Raw genomic sequence first — 22,566 nt, 5'->3', positions numbered from 1 at the left:
GGTGTCAATTTCGTGACTTTGCCGCTATATTTAGCGAGGAGACGTATGCATTAAAAGTGAAAGAGAGGAGTATTTATTCGGTAATCAATCAATCAATCAATGTTTATTCATATAGCCCTAAATCACAAGTGTCTCAAAGGGCTGAATCAAATACGAGCAACTACAAAAGGCGAAGTATTCGCCGCGTGACTCCACCACAGCGAGCATACAGTGCTTGCAAAAGTATTCATACCCATTGAACTTTTCCATATTTTGTCACACTAAAATGGATGGATGGATAAACAACCACAAAAATTAATATATTTCATTGGAATTTGATGTGAAAAAACAACATAAAGTAGTATATACAATTGCAAAGTTTTTGTTGTTGTTTGTTTTTCACCAAAAAGTGAAAACGGTATTGTGCAAAAGTATTCAGACCCACTAAGTCAATACTTTGTGGAACCACCTTTTGCTATGACTACAGCTGCAAGTCTTTTAGGGCAGTGGTCCCCAACCTTTTTGTAACGGCGGACCGGTCAGAATACAGTAGGGCTGTGAATCTTTGGGTGTCCCACGATTCGATTCAATATCGATTCTTGGGGTCACGATTCGATTCAAAATCGATTTTTTTTTTCAATTCAACACAATTCTCGATTCAAAAACAATTTTTTCCCGATTCAAAAGGATTCTCTATTCATTCAATACATAGGATTTCAGCAGGATCTACCCCAGTCTGCTGACAGTAGATTTTTGTAAAAAGCTTTTATAATTGTAAAGGACAATGTTTTATCAACTGATTGCAATAATGTAAATTTGTTTTAACTATTAAATGAACCAAAGATATGACTTATTTGATCTTTGTGAAAATATTGGACACAGCGTGTTGTCAAGCTTATGAGATGCGATGCAAGTGTAAGCCACTGTTATTTTTATAAATGTCTAATGATAATGTCAATGAGGGATTTTTAATCACTGCTATGTTGAAATTGCAACTAATATTGATACTGTTGTTGATAATATTAATTTTTGTTTCACTACTTTTGGTTTGTTCTGTGTCTGGTGTCTCCTCTCAATTGCTCTGTTTATTGCAGTTCTGAGTGTTGCTGGGTCGGGTTTGGTTTTGGAATTGGATTGCATTGTTATGGTATTGCTGTGTATTGTTTTGTTGGATTGATTATTAAAAAAAATAAAAAATAAAAAAATAAAATAAAATAAAAATAAATAAAAAATAAATACATTTTTTAAAAATGAGAATCGATTCTGAATCGCACAACTTGAGAATCGCGATTCGAATTCGAATCGATTTTTTCCCACACCCCTAGAATACAGCCATAATTACAAAGTTAGTAAAAATGTTCAACAAAATGAAATGCTAGTTGGCCCCGCTGTGTAGTCTGACAAAGTTTGTATTAGCGCTGACGGCCTGTTTGAGACATCTGACGAGGCCCAGAAAGACCAGAGCCTGTCAGGCCTCTCGACCTAATTAAAAGATTCCCGCTTCTTTTTTAGCGGGAGGGGGGTTGTCTTTATAAAGCCATGCCACAACATATTAATCCACGCACCACAAACTGGTCATAAAAAAAGAAGACTCCCAGCCGTTAACTTTGGGGCAAACAATCGCACATTCGACTTAGTAATTATAGCCCATATGCTTCTTCTGCTGGGGTGGCGTTTGTGTGTGTGTGTGCTAAGCTGGGCTGGGGGTTGAAATTAATAGAGTAGGGGGGCCGTGCACACTAATACGAGAGGAGTCGTGTGTTAGAGGGAAAGTTCATCTCAGATCAGGAAATGTACTGAAACCTAAATCATTAGACTAAACAGGATACAAATAAGAGGACAACATTGAAGCGTGTGTCTGCAAACATAAACCACACGTGCTGCGGCACAAGAAGACATTTAAGTGTGAGTGTCCACGAGAAGGTCAGGTGGATGAAACGGATGAGAGAGAAACAAGACGGCGGGGGTGAGGGCGGGATGCAGATTAAGGGCGGCGAGACAGGGTGCATTTGATGGAGGGGGCTACGTAGCAACATGGCCAAGCTACTGTTGCTAAGCTACAGCTGTTGAAAGCATCCTACACAGTACACACACACACACACGCACCTCTCAAAGCGCCCAGACAGGGGCGTGAGTTCAATCAGAGAGTGGGGGTGAATGGAGGGGCCTCACTGAAACACCATCGCCCCACACCACACTGCAACGGTCGATTTTGTTCACTAAATCCTTATTATTTTAAATGTGTACAAGTACGCCCCATCTTGTTGTGAGCAGCTTTTAATATTTGGTTACCTTATTTATTGTAATATTGGATAAAACAATCTTAGTAGAATGCAATTCTGTCTAATCAACTAATATTATGACATGTTTTTAATAACAATCAATAAAGGTTATAAATAAATATATTATGTACAGTCGTGGTCCAAAGTTTACATACACTTGTAAAGAACATAATGTCATGGCTGTCTTGAGTTTCCAATAATTTCTACAACTCATATTTGTTTGTGATCGTGATTGGAGCACATACTTGTTGGTCACAAAAAACATTCATGAAGATTTTGTTTCATCTGACATCACATGGACAAAGATAAGACCTTCTGGAGGAAAGTTCTGTGGTCAGATGAAACTAAAATTGAGCTGTTTGGCCACAATACCAAGCAATACGTTTGGAGGAGAAAAGGTGAGGCCCTTAATCCCAGGAACACCACACCTACCGTCAAGCATGGTGGTGGTAGTGTTATGCTCTGAGCCTGATTTGCTGCCAATGGAACTGGTGCTTTACAGAGAGTAAATGGGACAATGAAAAAGGAGGATTACCTCCAAATTCTTCAGGACAACCTAAAATTGTCAGCCCGGAGGTTGGGTCTTGGGCGCAGTTGGGTGTTCCAACAGGACAATGACCCTAAACACACGTCAACAGTGGCAAAGGAATGGCTAAATCAGGCTAGAATGAAGGTTTTAGAATGGCCTTCCCAAATTCCTGACTTAAACGTGTGGACAATGCTGAAGAAACAAGTCCATGTCAAAAAACCAACACATTTAGCTGAACTGCACCAATTTTGTCAAGAGGAGTGGTCAAAAATTCAACCAGAAGCTTGTGGATGGCTACCAAAAGTGCTTTATTGCAGTGAAACTTGCCAAGGGACATGTAACCAAATATTAACATTGCTGTATGTATACTTTTGACCCAGCAGATTTGGCCACATTTCAGTAGACCCATAATAAATTCATAAAAGAACCAAACTTCATGAATGTTTTTTATGACCAACAAGGATGTGCTCCAATCACTCCATCACAAACAAATAAGAGTTGTAGAATTTATTGGAAACTCGTGACAGCCATGACATTATGTTCTTTACAAGTGTATGTCAACTTTTGACCACGACTGTGTATATATATTTTAAAATTATACCATTATTAGAATATTATAACAGAATAGTATTATTATTACCTCTCTGAGAGGATTGGTTAAATTAAGTTCTGCTTGTATAATCTCACAGTGAAGGTGTAGTATGGGTGTAATTACTGGTATTAATGGTGTGGTAAAATTCCTGATGTTTAGTATTACCGTTTTAAATGTTAATCATTGTAAAACAGTGATTGATTTCTGCACTTCAATAAACACTGCCGCAAAATAGGGATACAGTTTATTTTATGATTTTTATGAAGATTATATAATAATAATAATAATGTGTATATAAAGGTACAGGTCAGGTACAAAACTTTACCTTACTAGCCTATATAAATCAACCATTTATATATACACATCAGTAGGCTAAATGAACCTCTTCAACATAATAATAATAATGCATTCGATTTACATAGCGCTTTTCTAGACACTCAAAGCGCTTTACAGTGAGAATTGAGAACCCATCATGCATTCACTCATTCACAATTGACGATAGTAAGCTACATTTGTAGCCACTGCTGCCCTGGGGTAGAATGACGGAAACGTGGTTGCCTATTTGCGCCTACCACCAAACATTTATACATATTCACACACCAGCGTTACTGGCTAGGAGCAAAGTGGGTGAAATGTCTTGCCCACGGACACAGTTGTAGTGCCTACAATGGCGGAAGCTGGATTCGTAGCAGAAACCCGCAAGTTTCTGAACGTCCACTCTACTATCTGAGCCACGCTGCCCCAAAGTCTTTATAAGTTCTCCACGCAGCTTTCACTCAAACTTTTAAACACTTCCCAGACTCTTAAAACCCTTCATATGGCTACTCAAATGTACTCAATGGTACTTTAAAATCAACGATACACAATAAAATCAATGTATCCAAGAATCCTTTTAGGGTGTTTTTACTCATGAATATGCAGAATATATGCTAATTTGTATTAACATACTTATTACAATACTGGGTGGAGGAGATGCAAATATCCTAATTTAGCACTTGCAATGTAAATGGTAAATGGGTTATACTTGTATAGCGCTTTTCTACCTTTAAGGTACTCAAAGCGCTTTGACACTATTTCCACATTCACCCATTCACACACACATTAACACTGATGGCGGGAGCAGCCATCAGGAGCAAGGGTGAAGTGTCTTGCTCAAGGACACAACGGACGTGACGAGGTTGGTAGAAGGTGGGGATCAAACCAGAACACCCTCAGGTTGCTGGCACGGCCACTCTCCCAAACCCACAATGTGTTTTGTCAAAACTAAAACTGTTCTGCAGACACCTGTTTTGCATCTTTATTTAGCACAGTGTGCAAACTGGCACAGTTACGCACAAATGGTTGCGAGAAAGAAAGCGATCGTGCTGCAAAGACAACTGAGATAGAGAATATTTTGTCGAAATGCGTGTCAACTGGATGAGGGAATCTTTAGGCACCTCAAGATTCAATTCCATTACAATTCAGGGGATACAATTCTGTTATAAATTGATTATTTGTACATCTCTAAGTATTATATTGTATACTATTGTATATTCTAAATGTACTACATTTAATTATTAATATTAATAATAAGATGTCTACAAGGCTCCTCCTTTGGCTACTGACGTATGCAGTATTGCATCATTTCCGGTTTTTGGATGTTAGTGCGCACAGTATAGATAGATAGATCCTCAGGTTCCCATGTCGAAACACAGCAAAATCATTAGTTGGTGTAATACTGTCAAAGCTCTTTAAGTACCTTGAAGGTCGAAAAGCGCTATACAGATAAAATCTATTTAAAAATTTAGATATAGCTACAGTGCATCCAGAAAGTATTCACAACGCTTCACTTTTTCCACATTTTTTAAATTACAGCCGTCTTCAAAAATGGAATAAATTCATTTTTGTCCACAAAATTCTACAAACAATATCCCATAATGATTTTTCACAATTAAAAACAAAGCAAATCACATGTACAGTACATAGGTAATTCACAGCCTTTGCTCAATACTTTGTTGATGAACTTTTGGCAATAATTACAGCCTCAAATATTTTTGAATACGATGCCACACGTTGGCACACCTCTTTGCAGCACCTCTCAAGAAGTGTTGGTTTTCATCCAGGATGTCCGTCAAATCAGTGGAATAAAACCTGACCCGTTTGCTTCCACTTGCAATGGTTTTACTAGATTTGTGTTCCACTGACTTTGACGGCTGAGTTTGACAGAAAGAATAAATTAAGGAAGAGTTGACACTGACAAGGGCCAAAAAGGACACAAATCTAATAAATAAATAAATATTTAAATAGTAATTAAATGTGCCATTAATTAATTAAATTATTAAATAATTAAATCAATAATGAATCACTAACTAATTAAATGTAATTCAAATTAAATAAATTCATTAAACATATATTGATTTTTGGACATTTAACAAAACTTGTGTATTTAATGGGGAACTGCACTTTTTGGGGGGAATTTTGACTTTCGTTCACAATCATGAGAGACAAAAACGTCAATATTTTGCTGGGTTTCATTTTTTTAACATTTTCTGCAACATTTTCTGCTCGCGGTGTGCCTCTGGATTTTTTCATTGAATAAAATGTGCCTTGGCTCAAAAAAGGTTGAAAAACACTGTATTAACATGTCCGTGTACTATGAGCGTCTGTATCTCAATCTGTGTGTGTATGTGTACTGTATTTTCCGGACCATAAGGCGCACCGGATTATAAGGCGCACTGCCGATTAGCGGGTCCAGTCAGGTCTATTTTCATATATAAAGGCGCACTGGATTATAGGGCGCATTAAAAGGGTCATATTATTTTATTTTTTTTCAAATGTAAAACACTTCCTTGTGGTCTACATCAGTGGTTCTCAACCTTTTTTCAGTGATGTACCCCCTGTGAATTTTTTTTAAATTCAAGTACCCCCTAATCAGAGCAAAGCATTTTTGTTTGGAAAAAAAGAGATAAAGAAGTAAAATACAGCACTATGTCATCAGTTTCTGATTTATTAAATTGTATAACAGTGCAAAATATTGCTCATTTGTAGTGGTCTTTCTTGAACTATTTGGAAAAAAAGATTGGTTTTTATTTATATTTATAAAGGATTTTTGAATTGTTGCTATTTTTAGAATATTTAAAAAAAATCTCACGTACCCCTTGGCATACCTTCAAGTACCCCCAGGGGTACGCGTACCCCCATTTGAGAACCACTGGTCTACATAACATGTCATGGTAGTTCTTTGGTCAAAATGTTGCATGGATTATGTTTTACATATCCTCTTCAAGCCGCTTTCTGACAGTCGCTTCCAGATGCGCCGTTTTGTGGGCGGTCTTATTTACGTGGCTCACCGTCGACAGCGTCTTCTCCCCGTCATCTTTGTTGTAGCGGTGTAGCGTGCAAGGACGGGAGTGGAAGAAGAGTCAAAAGATGGAGCTAACTGTTTTAATGACATTCAGACTTTACTTCAATCAATAACGGAGCCGCATCTCCTCATTCGTGGCTCACTAGTGCAACAACAAGGCCGGAAATGTGTCCCGTGAAAAACCGTACGACCGGAACGCTCTAATAACTAAAGTTCCTTGGGTGAATAATGTAAACTCACTACACTGGTATGTTTTAGCGCTTTCATGGCGAGTTTACTGACCGATATAAGAAAGAACTTTACACTACTTTATATTAGAAATGGCAACAGCGGAGGATGAATGTCCCATAACAAGAAGATAGAGAAAAAGAAGAATCTTATCGACTACGGCGTCGGCACCGACTACAAAGGCGGATGCGCGCAAAATTTAAGGTCTTATGCAGATCCCAAATACAGATCAGCAGTTACCGGAAGAAAAGAAAAGTTGCTTTTGCATAATTTTGTGTAACACACACCATAATAATACTTGAATGTTGAAGCACAGTACAATCCATCAAGCAGTACAATCCATCAAGCGGTGCGGCTTCATAGCTTACCAAAGTCGTACTAAAACATTTTGATAGATTTTTGAGCGCCGTGTGTAAGGTTCTATATTTTCAATGGAACAAATCAAATGTTGGTGTTGTTTAATTAAATCATATTGCAGTCTACACGTATCTCTAATGTGTGACTGCCATCTACCGGTCACACTTATAATTTCACCATGAACCAAATAAAATAGCTTAGAGGTCGGTAAACACAACCAAAATTATTCCGTACATTGGGCGCACCGGGTTATAAGGCGAACTATCGAGTTTTGAGAAAATGAAAGGATTTTAAGTGCGCCTTATAGTCCGAAAAAATACAGTAATTTATGTCTGCTTGTTCTAATTTGTGTGTCTGTATTTCCATTTGTGTGTGTCTATAAAAAATGTTTTCTGTCTGTCCGTATTTCAATCTGTAAGTGTGTAAAACAATGTGTGTGAAGCAGAAACCCTGATTGGCTGTTTTTTTACACCTGACTTTTTCGACACCTCTGCCATGTAAGATTTGTGTGTCTGTGCAACATTCTCACGACGTAAAAAGACTTGTCTGTATGCAAATTCACCTTTCCTTTCCCTATACCCGGGGTCGGCAAGCGGCTCTTTAGCGCCGCCCCAGTGGCTCCCTGGAGCTTTTTCAAAAATATTTCTGTAGGAGAACAAACATGACACAAACCTTCCTATTTGTTTGAAATCCCACTGTTTACATTAAACATGCTTCACCGATGAGAGTATTTGGCGCGTGCCATTTTGTCCTACTAATTTCGGAAGTCCTTGAACGCACCGTAGTTTATTTACATGTACAACTTTCTCAGACGCTGCCACAGAAAGACGTGTTTTATGCCACTCCTTTGTCTCATTTTGTCCACCAAACGTTGTATACTGTGCGTGAATGCACAAAGGTGAGCTTTGTTGATGTTATTGACTTGTGTGGATTGCTAATCAGACATATTTGGTCACTGCATGACCGCAAGCTAATCGATGCTAACATGCTATTTAGGCTAGCTGTATGTACATAATGCATCATTTTGCCTCATATTTTAGGTATATTCGAGGTCATTTTATTTGCAGTTTCCGTTTCCTTCAACTTGAACACACACATATATACCTTTTGCCATTCTAAGCCAGTAATTTCCAGGAGTTATCTCACCCTCTGAGAATCCTCCGCTTTACTAAAGTTTTCCAATGTTGTAAAAATGTGTAGAATAAATATTACATTTCAACATTTCTGTCAACAAAGATTTGCGTCAGCCTGGGACACATAGTCATTTTGATAGTAGGCTAATATAGCTAAACTATAACAACATCATGTGTTGTCTTCATTATATAACACTTATATAAGACTTTACATTTTTTGCGGCTCCAGACAGATTTTTGTTTTGTATTTTTGGTCTAGTATGACTCTTTCAACATTTTGGGTGGCCGACCCCTGCCCTACACTCACCACAAGTCGCCGCCTTGCACCCACTCATGTTATTCAGAGTTAAACAACTTGCACTGAGCCTAGTCTATAAAATCCGCTACACCTCCCTGATACCGAAGTACATGTCAAACTACTTCCTTAACGTAAATGACCGCCATAACCACAACACCAGGTGGAGCTCCACTAAACACGTTAAACCCAGATTCCGATCTAACAAAGGTCTTAACTCATCCTATTTCTATGCCACATCAATGTGGAATGCGCTCCCAACAGGTATAAAAGAAAGGGCATCTCTATCCTCCTTCAAAACCGCAATAAAAGTACACCTCCAGGCAGCTCCAACCCTAAACTAACACCCTCCCCGGATTGTTAATAATCAAATGTAAACAATCAAATGCAGATACTTTTTCTTATGCCTTTTTCTCTCTCTCTCTCTCTCTCTCTCTCTCTCTCTCTCTCTCTCTCTCTCTGTCCACTACTTGCTGTACATATCCTACCAAGTCAGACCTACACTGTTCCAAAATCCATTTCTCTGTTCTCAATTGTTGATGACTGATGATAACAACCAAACCTAACCCCCTCCACACACATTGTAAATAATGTAAATAATTCAATGTGATTATCTTGTGTGATGACTGTATTATGATAATAGTATATATCTGACAGTATATATCTGATAGTATATATCTGTATCATGAATCAATTTAAGTGGACCCCGACTTAAACAAGTTGAAAAACTTATTCGGGTGTTACCATTTAGTGGTCAATTGTACGGAATATGTACTTCACTGTGCAATCTACTAATAAAAGTCTCAATCAATCAATCAATTCTGTGTTGCAGCATACAACAATGGACTTTCGATCACTTGCTGTGAGTAAAAGTTATTGTTTTAGCAGTAACTTTGTTGTCAGAAGAATTTTTGTCTTCTTCAAAAAAGTTATCAGAAATGTTATCTGTGAACAAGTTAGGTTTTGTCAGCGTGTGTGTCACTGAGAGTTGACACGGAATAACATGAGTGGATGAAAGGTGCCCACTAGTGGTGAGTATAGGGAAAGGAAAGGTGACGTTGCAGGCCGACAAGTCTTTTTACATGTTCAGATCGCTGCACGGACATATTTTTACACGGTGTCGCAAAAGTCACGTGTAAAAGGACAGCCAATCAGGACACACATATTAAAACATGATTACACACACAGGTTGCGAAACAGACACACAAATTATTACAGACGCACAGATTGGGATATGCATCTGCAAATAGTTTTGCTACATTAATACTTCCATAACAGTCTACCAAGTCAAATTCCTTGTGTGGTAAACATACCTGGCCACTAGAGCTGAATTTGATTCTGAAAAACTATTTAGTCACCCAAGTTCTGGTCGTCCAAAGAAAAATGCTGTTGTACTTGTGCAATGACAATAAAGATCCATTCAATAGTCTTCTGCCAACCTCCCACATTTAAAGTAACTAATGGACTCAACACAACGTTGGCCCAGCATCGCCCCAACGGCGCATCTTTCAAACCCAAACAGTCCCCCTCCCGGCGAGTCATGAATATGTAACGTGACGCTTGCCGTTTGGGGAGCTTGGCGGGCGGCGGTTGAAAGTGCCGGGAGTTGGTGTGGTGCTGGCTGGGGAGGAGGGGCGTCACAGGGACAAACTGGGGGGGTTGTCTGACACTAGGAGGTCATGATGACGCTGGGCTTCCCCCGACTTACACATCGGCAAATCAACTTTAGTGACACTTTTGATCAACATTGAACACTTTTTCAGGCCCCAAGTGCAAGATGCACCAAAAAAAAGCACCAAAACTTTACATCCATAAGCAGCCTTTAGAACAGGGGTGTCCACACTTTTTCCACTGAGGGCCGTACACTGAAAAACCAAAGCATGCGGGGGGCATTTTGATATTTTTCATTTTCAAAATCAATTCAATAGATACTTGTTTTTTTAAACCTTTAAGGCTCCCGTCAATTTTGGTAAAGTGTCAACTCAAGGCCCGGGGGCCAGATGTGGCCCGCCACTTCATTTTATTTTTTTATTTTATTTGGCCCTCAAAAGCCTGGAAATAATATGCATCAATAAAGTACTGACACTTTTCTTACTAAATGTGTTATTCATGTAATCGCAAATTATGTTAACTTAAATATTGTCTAATTGTGCAAAAATAAATTATCAAACATTCAAACCATTTTTAAATATAAATAAATACTAATAATAATTATTTCAAAGCCAGTTATCCATCAAATGGTGCAATGTAAAAGTAGCAATAGATTTCATGGTAAAATTGTGAAATTTACTGTTTTTACAGCATTTTTGTCTAAATGAAAATATTTGAAATATAAATAAATATTAATAATAATGATTTCAAAGCCAGTTATCCATCAAATGGTGCAATGTAAAAGTAGCAATAGATTTCATGGTAAAATTGTGAAATTTACTGTGGTTTTTACAGCATTTTTATCTAAATGAAAAAAACAGTACTTTGTTTTACTGTAGTAAACTGTGGTTACAGTAATTACAGTAATACACCGAAAAATGTAGTTGTTGATTTGCAGTAAAAAAAAACAAAAAAAACTGGCAACTCAGGTGCCAACATTTTACTGTAAAATTGCTTCTTTTTTTTTTCATTTACAGAAAAAAAAAAAGTACATTTTACAGTAAAATCCTGGCAACTGAGCTGCCTTTTTTTTTTTTACCATAAAAACAGCAGTACTGTTTTTCCATTTACAGTAATATACACTACATTTTGAGGTGAAATTATTGCATTTTACCATATTTTTATTACATTTTAGTTGAAAAAAAATCTACTAATGAAATGCATTTTAAAAATTGTCTAATAGTATTCACTGTTAGACGCGGCCCTCTGGGGCCAAGCATAACTGCGATGTGGCCCTCAGTGAAAACTTGGACACCTCTGGTCTAAGTCATATTTTATATATATATATTTTTTAATCCAAAGCTAAAATATCTCAATCAATTTCAGGTCTGTGGTTATTATTACACTGAACAAAAATATAAAAGCAACACTTTTGTTTTTGCTCCCATTTTTCATGGGTTCAACTCAAAAGATCCAAAACTTTTACTATATACACACACAAAAGACCTATTCCTCTCAAATATTGTTAAAATAATCCGTCCCACCTCACAGGTGTGGCATACCAAGATGCTGATTAAACAGCATGATAATTGCACAGGTGTGCCTTAGGCTGCCCCCAATAAAAGGCCACTCTGAAATATGCAGCTTTATCACAGCACAATGCCACAGATGTTGCAAGTTTTGAGGGAGCGGGCAGTTGGCATGCTGACTGCAGGAATGCTCATCAGAGCTGTTGCCTGTGAATTGAATGTTCCTTTCCCTACCATAAGCCGTCTCCTAAGGCGTTTCAGAGAATTTGGCAGTACATCCAACCGGCCTCACATCCGCAGACCACGTGCAACCACACCAGCCCAGGACCTCCAGATCCAGCAGGTGCACCTCCATGATTGTCTGAGACCAGCCATCCGGACAGCTGCTGCAACAATTGGTTTGCATAACCAAATAAATTCTGCACAAACTGTGAGAAACCATCTCAGGGAAGCTCATCTGCATGCTTGTCATCCTCACCGGGGTCTCAATCTGACTACAGTTTGTCGTAACTGGCTTACATTCGATGGCACGCTGGAGAGGTGTTCTCGTCATTGATGAATCCCGGTTTTCACTGTTCAGGGCAGATGGCAGACAGCGTGTGTGGCGTCGTGTGTGAGAGTGGTTTGCTCATGTCAACTGGAATGGTGGAAGTGGGTTATGGTATGGGCGGGCTTATGTTATGGACAACGAACGCAAGTGCATTTTATTGATGGCATTTTGAATGCACAGAGATACCGTGACGAGATCCTGAGGGCCATTGTTGTGCCATTCATCCGAGACCATCGCCTCATGCTGCAGCATGACAATGCACGGCCCCATGTTGCAAGGAACTGTACACAATTCCTGGAAGCTGAAAACATCCCAGTTCTTGCATGGTCAGCATACTTACCGGACATGTCACCCATTGAGCATGTTTGGGATGCTGTGGATCGGCGTAGACGACAGCGTGTTCTACTTCCTGCCAATACCCAGCAACTTGGCACAGCCATTGAAGAGGAGTGGACCAACATTCCACAATCAACAACCTGATCAACTCTATGCCAAGGAGATATGTTGCACTGTGTGGGGCAAATGCTGGCCACACCAGATACTGACTGCTTTTCTGACCCTCCCAGACCTCAAATAAGGCAAAACTGCACATTTAAGAGTGGCCTTTTGAAGTGAGCAGCCTAAAGCACACATGTGCAATAATCATGCTGTTTAATCAGCATCTTGATATGCCACACCTGTGAGGTGGGATGGATTATCTTGGCAAAGAAGAAAGTCTTATGAATAGATTTAGACAGATTGTTGAACAATATTTAAGAGGAATGGGTAATTTGTATAGTAAAAGTTTTAGATCTTTGAGTTCAACTCGTGAAAAATGCGAGCAAAAACAAAAGTGTTGCTTTTATATTTTTGTCCAGTATATAATTGTATGTTTCATTTTTGTCAGATAGGCTCCAGCACCCCCGCGACCCCAAAAAGGGACAAGCGGTAGAAACTGGATGGATGGATTTCCTTTTTGTCGAAGGCCTGCTTAAAAAATATGCAATACTTTCCCCCTAAAACATTTAAAAGTGAAATAATTGATGTGAAGTAACTAGAGCCTTAAATAGGTCCATAATTCATAACATTAATTTTAATGTATTCTTTTTTGACCGTTTTGGGGGAAAAAAGTCCCACCAAAATTTTTAAGGATGCAAAAGGGCCCCACTTATAAAAAGGTGTCAAAAACAAGTACTTTTTATTTTTTACTTTAAACGCTTAAGTCTCTAGATTATTTATTTTGGTTTGTTAAATAGAATTTTTCATGTAAAGTAATTTGAGCCTTGAATATGTTAATAATTCATAACAACATTGATTTTGATTCTTTTTTTTTTTTTAACAATGACAGCTTGAAAGAAAAAAACAGCTTGCATGGCAGCTTTGTGTTATTACAGTCAACCTTGCAAATGTTTCCTGTCACATTTCACATGTTTACCCTTATACCTCACTTTTTAAAAGTAAGTGGCTCTCCAAGTACCACTTTAATGACAAACATTAAAATAGAAGTAGCGTAGTAGACCTAAGTATTCATTAAAAACAAGGCAGGGGTTTTATTTAGCAAATGTATTCAATATTTTTTACCACTGTACCATTACACACAGTTTGAACAGTAACACTGTTTGAATATTTAATTAATGGGAGTATTTGGTTTACTACTAGATAAGGTCTGTGTACCACTAGTGGCAGATGTACTACAGTTTGACAATCACTGCTTTATTGCAATGATTTCAGAAAAATAAATAAATAGACTTAGACTTCCTTTATTGTCATTCACATTTGAACTTTACAGTACCGATCAAAACAACATTTCGTTGCATTAGCTCGTTTTAGTGCAGGATAAAAGAGCAATAAGGTGCAGATATAAATAAATAGATTTACTGTACAGATAAATATATTGCACTTGTTCATATGCATCCACGTTTATGGATGTATGTTATATTGTCTTTATAGTCCAGCGAGTTAATCCGTTTTTTGGGGTAATTGAGGGGATTATTATGATGCGTTCAAGAGTCTTACGGCCTGAAGCTGTTACAGAACCTGGAGGTTTTGCTACGGAGGCTGCGGAACCTCTTTCTAGAGTCCAGCAGTGAAAACAGTCCTTGGTGGGGGTGAGAGGAGTCTCTACGGATTTTCTGAGCCCTGGTAATATATTGACCTTTAACATTTCCCCTGTTGTTTTGTTTTTTAGAAATAAATCAATTGTTACAGTGAATGTCATATATTAAAAAATAAATACATAAAAACTATTAATAAATAAATAAAAAGTAACTAATAAATACATTGCATTTTTTAAAAATTGATACAGGAGAGACAAAAAAATATATTTTACTTTTTTATGTGTTTATTTTTATTTTTTTATGGTATTTATAAAAATAAAAAAATGTATTAGTTGCGGGCCGGTTTAGAATATAATTCCACACTTCTATCACTCTATCCAACAACTTTGCACAGGAAGACAGTTACAAAGGCACCTCTTTAGTAGCAAACACTTACCACATCTTCAGTGCATCAACCAAAAACGACAGGAAAAAACTGCACCAGCCTTGCTTCCTACATGTCTCCATTCATAAAAAACATGAGGATCAGCCAGTTGCAGATCTGTGTTGTCCGTCCAGAAGCAACTTGGACAATGAGCAGCGGAACAGATGGAACCAACAATGTCTGCCATTCCCTTGTTGGGAGCGCTGGGGTCTCCGCCAATCACAGGGAGGTGTGTCACAATGAGGCGCGGAGACAGCGGCAGGAGGAGGAGGAGGAGGAGGAGACCCGCAACACCCGCTTTCCCCAAGGCACGCGTACTCAACACACACACAAGGCTGAAAGGACGTCCCCTGTGTGGCCGATGAATGAACGAGGGGCGGGTGGGCGCACAATGGAGGCACACAATGGGAGGCCGGCGAGGGCAGCTGGAGGCTGAGGCTCGCTGCTTTTACGGCCTGAGGCAGCAGTGGCGAACACCTGGCTACAGGGCGCCATGGCCGCTCTCCACCCTTTGTCTGGGCCTGAAGGACGGGTGGGGGTGGAAGCCAGGCCTTTAAAAGTGTGTGGCCCAGGCTCAAAAGGAGAAAGGATAAGTGTGTGTGAGCACGTCACTAAGTTTTATGCGAGGAGTCTTCCTCCCCATTGTTGGCGGCACACTTCCAGCGGATGACTCGGAAGCTCAAAGCGTTTTTGTCTAGCTTGATTGAAGTGATGTCAACAAGGTGGCACTGTGACGCTTGCAATCGGGAGGAGCCAGCGAGCCATCGCCTGCAGCTTTGCAAATAATGAAAACTCTCGCGGAATGGGATGAGGCAAAAGTGGCGAGTCAGCAAATGAATAAATATGGGAGGGTCAAAAATGGCCACTATCTTCCGCTCTCACTGGATCGGTTCGCAGGCATGTGTGAAGCGACTGGGATGAGAATCAGCACCTACAAGTCCGAGTCCATGGTTCTCGCCCGGAAAAGGGTGGAGTGCCATCTCTGGGTTGGGGAGGAGATCTTGTCCCAAGTGGAGTTCAAGTACCCCAGAGTCTTGTTCACGAGTGAGGGAAGAGTGGATCGGTGCGGCGTCTTCAGTAATGCGGACGCTTTATCGATCCATTGTGGTTAAGAAGGAGCTGAGCCGGAAGGCAAAGCTCTCAATTTACCGCTCGATCTACGTTCCCATCCTCACCTATGGTCATGAGCTTTGGGTTATGACCGAAAGGACAAGATCACGGGTACAAGCGGCCGAAATTTGTTTCTTCTGTCGGGTGGCGGGGCTCTCCCTCAGAGATAGGGTGAGAAGCTCTGTCATCCGGGAGGAACTCAACGTAAAGCCGCTGCTCCTCCACATGGAGAGGAGCCAGATGAAGTGGTTCGGGCATCTGGTCAGGATGCCACCCGAACGCCTCCCTAGGGAGGTGTTTCGGGCACGTCCACGGGGAAGACCCAGGACACGTTGGGAAGACTATGTCTCCCGGCTGGCTTGGGAACACCTCGGGATCCCCCGGGAGAAGCTGGACGAAGTGGCTTGGGAGAGGGAAGTCTGGGATTCTCTGCTTAGGCTGCTTCCCCCGCGACACAAACTCGGATAAGCGGAAGAAGATGGATGGATGGGTCAAAAGGAGGCCCATGCAAGAACACAGCACATGAAGCTTGTCCACACCGTATTTCTTCATCATTAAGTCAGATGTCTTCAAAATTTTCCAGGTCAAAAACCCCCAAATATATATATATATATATATATATATATATATATATATATATATATATATATATATATATATATATATATATATATATATATATATACAGTGGGGCAAAAAAGTATTTAGTCAGCCACCCATTGACAATCAATGGGTGGCTGACTAAATACTTTTTTGCCCCACTGTATATATACACACTACCGTTCCAAAGTTTGGGGTCACCCAAACAATTTTGTGGAATAGCCTTCATTTCTAAGAACAAGAATAGACTGTCGAGTTTCAGATGAAAGTTGTCTTTTTCTGGCTATTTTGAGCGTTTAATTGACCCCACAAATGTGATGCTCCAGAAACTCAATCTGCTCAAATGAAGGTCAGTTTTGTAGCTTCTGTAACGAGCTATAAACTGTTTTCAGATGTGTGAACATGATTGCACAAGAGTTTTCTAATCATCAATTAGCCTTCTGAGCCAATGAGCAAACACATTGTACCATTAGAACACTGGAGTGATAGTTGCTGGAAATGGGCCTCTATACACCTATGTAGATATTGCACCAAAAACCAGACATTTGCAGCTAGAATAGTCATTTACCACATTAGCAATGTATAGAGTGTATTTCTTTAAAGTTAAGACTAGTTTAAAGTTATCTTCATTGAAAAGTACAGTGCTTTTCCTTAAAAAATAAGGACATTTCAATGTGACCCCAAACTTTTGAACGGTAGTGTATATATATATATATATATATATATATATATATATATATATATATATATATATATATATATATATATATATATATATATATATATATATATATATATATAAAATCAAGTAAACAATTATATATATGATTTGATAATCTACTTGCTAATATACTGTTAATATCTGGTTACTTCCTGTTGGGACATGTTTCTATCTACACTTCTGTTAAAATGTAATAAACAATTATTATTCTCTTGTTTGATACTTGTTATTAGGTCTGGGCAATACTACAAATGTATGTATCGATCCGATACCAAGTAGATACAGGGGTTAGTATCACTCATACCGATGTTCGTATTTCAAATTTTCAGGATCATTCAATTATTACATTTTTGATCACAACCAAAATCTGACAAAACAATATAAATCAATATTATTTCCTTATTCCCTTGTATTACATTCAAAATGTATACGGAACAAAATTATGTGATTTACAAACCATCACTGTTGAGTTGAGTTGAGTTTGAGTTTATTTGGAACATGCAAGCAAAACTAAACTAAACTAAAACAATATACATCACAATTTCTAGTTTCTCTTTTCAACATGTTTGAAAAGGAGTAGGAAGAAGCAGAGCTTATTTCATCCTACCCCTTTTCCTTTACATAGCAGTTGCTAAAACTTTTGTTCACTTCCTGTTCTCAATTTATTCACAATATACTCTATAAGTAATCACAATGAAAATAAATAAATAAATAATACTCGGTGAAGTAAGTTACATTTCATATGGTGAGATGAGTAAAATTATTTTGAAGAAATGAACGGATGAATGGATGAAATAAATTCCGAATGTATTACATGCACCTGGGGATAGGTTGATTGGCAACACTAAATTGGCCCTAGTGTGGGAATGTGAGTGTGAATGTTGTCTGTCTATCTGTGTTGGCCCTGCGATGAGGTGGCGACTTGTCCAGGGTGTACCCCGCCTTCCGCCCGATTGTAGCTGAGATAGGCTCCAGCGCCCCCCGCGACCCCGAAGGGAATAAGCGGTAGAAAATGGATGGATGGATGTTTATCATGGTTCTTCTTCTTTGTACTTTTTAAACACTTTAAGTTTGAAGAGTTTCTTGAAGTGGATCATATTAGATAGTACTTTATTGATTCCTTCAGGAGAGTTCCCTCAGGAACAGTACATTGTTTGATTGCTTTGCTTAATCCATTCCATAATTTAATTCCACATACTGATATACTGAAGGTATTAAGTGTTGTACGTGCATACAAATGTTTTAAATTACATTTTTCTCTAAGATTATATTTCTCCTCTTTTTTCGAGAAGAATTGTTGTATATTCTTGGGTAGCAGATTGTAGTGTGCTTTGTGTATAATTTTTTTTATTCATATTGACGTGTTTCGTGCTACTTTATGATGTATATTTTTTACATGAGATTTCCAGTTCAATTTATCATCAATCATTATACCTAGAAATGTGGTTTCATTTACTCTTTCAATTTCTATTCAGTCTATTTGTATTTGTTGTTTGACTTTCTCTTCTACTGCTACCAAATAGCATTATTTTAGTTTTACTGAGATTCAAAGATAGTCTGATTTTGTCAAACCATCTTTTTAATTTGTTCATTTCTTCTGTTATTATTTGTATTATCTTCTGTGTGTTCTCTCCTGAACAAAACGCAGTTGTATCATCCGCAAATAATACTAACTTTAAATCTTTTGTAACTTTACAAATGTAATTTATATAGAGGTTGAATAAGTTTGGTCCTAGTATTGATCCCTGAGGTACACCACAGGATATATTTAGCGTTGTAGAAGTGTGTTCCTAGCTTCACGTATTGTTTCCTGTTCGTTAAATAACTTCTTACCCAGTTTAAGACTAACCCTCTGATGCTGTATCATTCTAGTTTTTGGATTAAAATATTGTGTTTAATTGTGTCAAATGCTTTAGTTAGATCCATAAACACTGCTGCCGCACATTTTTTTTACAATCTATTGCATTGGTAATTTCTCCTGTAATTTAAATTAAAGCCATCGAAGTTTGTTTGTGAAACTCTCTAATCTGTTATTGAACAGTTTTTCAATGATTTTAGAAAGTTGTGGAAGTAAAGAAACAGGGGCCGTATTTATCAAGCTTCTTAGAATTACTCCTAAGAAGTCTCTTAAAAGTTGACTTAAGAGTAAATAAATTCTTCGCTGAAAGCTGCACTTAAAAGTTAGTTATCAAGCGTCTTACTCACACTTTCAGCGAAGCGTAGGACTGAATCTTAAGTGTCACACTCAGAGCTGAATTACGACATTACAATGTGCCGTAAACAGAATTTTAGGTGACGTAATTTCTGTGTCAATAGAAATGATCAATCACAGAAGGGAATCCCTTGTCTAAGAATAAAGAAATATCTTAGAAATATTTAAGTGGACAATGGGAGTGTATATTTTGACAATAAACTACAAAATAATACAAAACAAACTAGTCCCCGCCCGCACTCACGCTACCGCTCCCTCTCTTCTCTCGCCCACACACTCACTGACGTCACTCACCTCACGTGCTGTCACCTATTAAAGGGCCACACACAGACATACGCTACTCTCATAACATTTTCTTTCCAATTCATTAATTAGGCAACTAATTTGAAACTGGTGTGGGTGGCTCTATATATACTAGCCCACTGCAGCCACATGCAGAAATCAACAAGGAATCGAAAATTATTAAATCTGTGACAAAAATAATACCCGCTCTGTCTAAACGATACCGTTTGATCAGCTGCTCGTCATCAAACAAAGCCAGGACATCCTTCCCTCCCTGAACGTTCGCGCACGTCTCTCTCGCCTCAGTGCCATCCCCCGCTGGCAACTCCTAACCACTTAAGACACCTCTGAAGGTCTCTTAAATATCGTGGCGAGTAGGAGTGATTCTTAGACTTAAGAAAGTTGATGAATAGCTTAAGTTTGAGAGTAGGACTAAATTTCGCAAATTCTCAGGACTTAAGTGTAAAATGGCACTCTAAGACGCTTGATAAGTACGGCTCCAGGTCTATAATTTGTAAATTGGTGTTTGTCTCCAATCTTGTAAATTGGTGCAACTTTAGCTATTTTCATTTTGTTTGGAAATGTACCTGTTTGAAATGATAGGTTACTAATATACATTAATGGTCCTGAGATCTCTTCAATAACCTTTTTTTATCGTTTCCATATAAATTCCATTACAATCAGTTGAAGTCTTACATTTGCATTTTTTCATGATTATAACTATTTCCTCCTGTCACATCAGCACACACTGTAGCATCAACTATATACTGATACTATATTTGGTATCATTAATATAATGATACTATATGTGGTATCATTTTTGTATCCGATAGTGTGTAGTGTAGCATGTTTAGCTATTCCTTGTTCTCGAATCCGCCGGTCATTGTGATGATAGCTGTAAGAAACTTAATTTTTTGGTCACCGATACAGGTGAGGATTGGTGATGTAAAAGTTGCACTGGGGAGGGACGTTAGCCGCGAGCAAGGACGCCACATTGCGTTGAGGACACCGTCGTTCGTTTGTTGTTGTCAAATTTGGATAGTATTAAAAGCTCCATTGTCGCAAAATGTATGTCATCGGTATCGCTTAATGGGGATATTAATGAAGGAATATCCACCATGACATAAAAAGCTATTACACATTAAAAACAGCAGACAGGGTAAATATTGATTCTGAGAGGTCAAGCGATCAAACGCAGAACAAGCAGCTGTTGAGGTGTTCGTGCGCCCGCCTGCTCGGATCAGCGAGACCTGACAGCTGATCGGGATCAGAAGCACACTCCTAGCATCAGTTGACCCACTGCACACCATCTGCTCCAAAGGACAGGTGTGTGTGTGTGTGTGTGTGTGTGTGTGTGTGTGTGTGTGTGTGTGTGTGTGTGTGTGTGTGTGTGTGTGTGTGCATAAGTGTGTGTGTGCCGCTGAAGGAGCCCATTCAGAAGTATTATAATTAGGGATGTCCCAATCTAGGTGTTACGCTGCTGATTCAGACACTGATCATCCGTGAGTGAGATCGACCGATACTAATCCAATGTATTAATTGTAAATGTTTCTATTTATTGTGAGTGCTATTGACTGTTTAACAATATCAACACAATATTGAAACTAGTTCCCCCATTCTCTTTTATTATAGACATTTGTTTGGGCAAAACAAAGTCAATAGTACACAACAACTAAACAAAAGCAAAAACTTACTATCTACTATTGATCTAAATATTTAGGTTTTTGCCCTCAAAGTCCTCCTGCGTCCAGGGAATTAGGGCCGTACTTATCAAGCTTCTTAGAATTACTCCTAAGAAGTCTGCTAAGAGTTGACTTAAAGGCCTACTGAAACCCACTACTACCGACCACGCAGTCTGATAGTTTATATATCAATGATGAAATCTTAACATTATAACACATGCCAATACGGCCGGGTTAACTTATAAAGTGACATTTTAAATTTGCCGCTAAACTTCCGGTTCGAAACGCCTCTGAGGATGACGTATGCGCGTGACGTAGCCCGACGAACACGGGTATGCCTTCCACATTGAAGCCGGTACGAAAAAGCTCTGTTTTCATTTCATAATTCCACAGTATTCTGGACATCTGTGTTCGTGAATCTGTTTCAATCATGTTCATTGCATTATGGAGAAGGAAGCCAAGCAAGCAAAGAAGAAAGTTGTCGGTGCGAAATGGACGTATTTTTCGAACGTAGTCAGCCACAACAGTACACAGCCGGCGCTTCTTTGTTTACATTCCCGAAAGATGCAGTCAAGATGGAAGAACTCGGATAACAGAGACTCTAACCAGGAGGACTTTTGATTTGGATACACAGACGCCTGTAGAGAACTGGGACAACACAGACTCTTACCAGGATTACTTTGATTTGGATGACAAAGACGCAGACGTGCTACTGTGAGTATGCAGCTTTGGCTTTTTTTTGCGTATGTACGTAACTTTTTTAAAATATATAAGCTTTATGAACCTTGGGTTAGGTGAACGGTCTTTTGGGCTGAGTGATTGTGTGTGTTGATCATGTGTTTGAATTGTATTGGCGTGTTCTATGGAGCTAGGAGCTAGCAGAGGAGCTAGGAGCTAGCATAACACGTACCGTACCGTAAGTGCGCGTCACGTACGTAACTTTTTAAAAATATATAAGCTTTATGAACCTTGGGTTAGGTGAACGGTCTTTTGGGCTGAGTGATTGTGTGTGTTGATCGGGTGTTTGAATTGTATTGGCGTGTTCTATGGAGCTAGGAGCTAGCAGAGGAGCTAGGAGCTAGCATAACAAAC

At 38.8% G+C, this 22,566-nt stretch overlaps 1 protein-coding gene and 1 long non-coding RNA gene across 4 annotated transcripts in view; one reads left to right on the top strand and one right to left on the bottom strand.

Annotated features, from left to right (window-relative positions):
* Positions 1-22,566, bottom strand: part of LOC133658507 (probable ribonuclease ZC3H12C) — a 54,320-nt gene that overhangs the window by 14,830 nt on the left and 16,924 nt on the right. Inside the window, exon 1 of one of the 3 annotated variants that reach the window (XM_062060628.1) lies at positions 14,880-15,097. The exons of the other annotated variants lie outside the window; for them this stretch is intronic. The gene's annotated coding sequence lies outside the window, so the exon portion shown is untranslated. Of the gene's footprint in view, positions 1-14,879; positions 15,098-22,566 lie in introns of those variants that run through there. 3 annotated transcript variants of the gene reach the window in all.
* LOC133658564 (uncharacterized) overlaps positions 1-22,566 on the top strand; it is a 57,426-nt gene that overhangs the window by 22,914 nt on the left and 11,946 nt on the right. The window lies entirely within an intron of this gene.

The sequence above is a fragment of the Entelurus aequoreus genome, linkage group LG01, assembly GCF_033978785.1.
Source record: "Entelurus aequoreus isolate RoL-2023_Sb linkage group LG01, RoL_Eaeq_v1.1, whole genome shotgun sequence".
NCBI classification, from domain to species: Eukaryota; Metazoa; Chordata; class Actinopteri; order Syngnathiformes; family Syngnathidae; genus Entelurus; species Entelurus aequoreus.
The sequence above is the reverse complement of the archived record's forward strand: the minus strand, read 5'-3'. Positions and strand labels throughout refer to the sequence as shown.